This window comes from Trichomycterus rosablanca, chromosome 9 (genome assembly GCF_030014385.1).
Source record: "Trichomycterus rosablanca isolate fTriRos1 chromosome 9, fTriRos1.hap1, whole genome shotgun sequence".
NCBI lineage: Eukaryota > Metazoa > Chordata > Actinopteri > Siluriformes > Trichomycteridae > Trichomycterus > Trichomycterus rosablanca.
Genome location: NC_085996.1, coordinates 40,801,852 through 40,804,801, shown reverse-complemented (window position 1 = coordinate 40,804,801; position 2,950 = coordinate 40,801,852).

Below are 2,950 nucleotides of genomic sequence, written 5' to 3'. Positions count from 1 at the left end.
CACACACACACACACACACACACACACACACACACACACACACACACACACACACACACACACACACACACAGGAATTTGGGGGAGGTGTAAACGTCATCATTCCTGGAGGAGGGTTACGTGTGTGTGTGTGTGTGTGTGTGTGTGTGTGTTGGGGGGGGGGGGGGGGGTTACTGCTGAAGGGGGATGGTGGAGTAATTTTTGGGGGGTTTAGTTCTGGGGTCAAATTGAATACAAACATTAAATGAAATAAAGAACTGAAGTGATTTTGCTAATTATTAAATCTTTAATTAAATATACTTTTTATAACCAAATAAAGGATAGTGATGAATAATTTACTGTATTAAACGCTTATGCCAAAAACTAGATAAAATACTTAATATATGAGAATAACTTTTAATCTGAAACATTTTAAACATTCTGAACATGAATATTAAATTATAAAACAGCAAAAGCAGCAAAAATTCCCTCTCAGATCAATAAACATTTATCTAAAGAGCTAACGGGACACAATAATGGGACAGTGGGAGCCTAGTGGGCGGAGCTTTGGGCCATCAATTGAAAGGTTGAGAGTTCAAATCCCGGCTCTGCCATGCAGCCACTGTGGGGCCCTCGAGCAAGGCCCTTAAACCTCTCAGCTGCAGAGGCGCTGTGCAATAGCTGACCCTGCGGTCTGACCCCAACTTCCAAACAAGCTGAGAAACATGAAGAAAGAATTTCGTTCTACTGAACACGTGTACATGTATACAGTGTATCACAAAAGTAAGTACACCCCTCACATTTCTGCAAATATTTTATTATATCTTTTCATGGGACAACACTATAGACATGAAACTTGGATATAACTTAGAGTAGTCAGTGTACAGCTTGTATAGCAGTGTAGATTTACTGTCTTCTGAAAAGAACTCAACACACAGCCATTAATGTCTAAATAGCTGCAACATAAGTGAGTACACCCCACAGTGAACATGTCCAAATTGTGCCCAAAGTGTCAATATTTTGTGTGACCACCATTATTATCCAGCACTGCCTTAACCCTCCTGGGCATGGAATTCACCAGAGCTGCACAGGTTGCTACTGGAATCCTCTTCCACTCCTCCATGATGACATCACGGAGCTGGTGGATGTTAGACACCTTGAACTCCTCCACCTTCCACTTGAGGATGCGCCACAGGTGCTCAATTGGGTTTAATCCATCACCTTTACCTTCAGCTTCCTCAGCAAGGCAGTTGTCATCTTGGAGGTTGTGTTTGGGGTCGTTATCCTGTTGGAAAACTGCCATGAGGCCCAGTTTTCGAAGGGAGGGGATCATGCTCTGTTTCAGAATGTCACAGTACATGTTGGAATTCATGTTTCCCTCAATGAACCGCAGCTCCCCAGTGCCAGCAACACTCATGCAGCCCAAGACCATGATGCTACCACCACCATGCTTGACTGTAGGCAAGATACAGTTGTCTCGGTACTTCTCACCAGGGTGCCGCCACACATGCTGGACACCATCTGAGCCAAACAAGTTTATCTTGGTCTCGTCAGACCACAGGGCATTCCAGTAATCCATGTTCTTGGACTGCTTGTCTTCAGCAAACTGTTTGCGGGCTTTCTTGTGCGTCAGCTTCCTTCTGGGATGACGACCATGCAGACCGAGTTGATGCAGTGTGCGGTGTATGGTCTGAGCACTGACAGGCTGACCTCCCACGTCTTCAACCTCTGCAGCAATGCTGGCAGCACTCATGTGTCTATTTTTTAAAGCCAACCTCTGGATATGACGCCGAACACGTGGACTCGACTTCTTTGGTCGACCCTGGCGAAGCCTGTTCCGAGTGGAACCTGTCCTGGAAAACCGCTGTATGACCTTGGCCACCATGCTGTAGCTCAGTTTCAGGGTGTTAGCGATCTTCTTATAGCCCAGGCCATCTTTGTGGAGAGCAACAATTCTATTTCTCACATCCTCAGAGAGTTCTTTGCCATGAGGTGCCATGTTGAATATCCAGTGGCCAGTATGAGAGAATTGTACCCAAAACACCAAATTTAACAGCCCTGCTCCCCATTTACACCTGGGACCTTGACACATGACACCAGGGAGGGACAACGACACATTTGGGCACAATTTGGACATGTTCACTGTGGGGTGTACTCACTTATGTTGCAGCTATTTAGACATTAATGGCTGTGTGTTGAGTTATTTTCAGAAGACAGTAAATCTACACTGCTATACAAGCTGTACACTGACTACTCTAAGTTATATCCAAGTTTCATGTCTATAGTGTTGTCCCATGAAAAGATATAATGAAATATTTGCAGAAATGTGAGGGGTGTACTTACTTTTGTGATACACTGTATATGACAAATAAAGACTCATTCACACACAGCATGCTACACACTACACTGTACACACACAACATGCTACACACTACACTATACACACACACACTACACTATACACACACACACTACACTATACACACACATGCTACACACTACACTGTACACACACAACATGCTACACACTACACTATACACACACACACTACACTATACACACACATGCTACACACTACACTATACACACACACACTACACTATACACACACATGCTACACACTACACTATACACACACACACTACATGCTACACACTACACTATACACACACATGCTACACACTACACTATACACACACACACTACATGCTACACACTACACTATACACACACATGCTACACACTACACTATACACACACATGCTACACACTACACTATACACACACACACTACATGCTACACACTACACTATACACACACATGCTACACACTACACTATACACACACACACTACACACTACACTATACACACACATGCTACACACTACACTATACACACATGCTACACACTACACTACACACACACACTACATGCTACACACTACACTGTACACACACTACATGCTACAC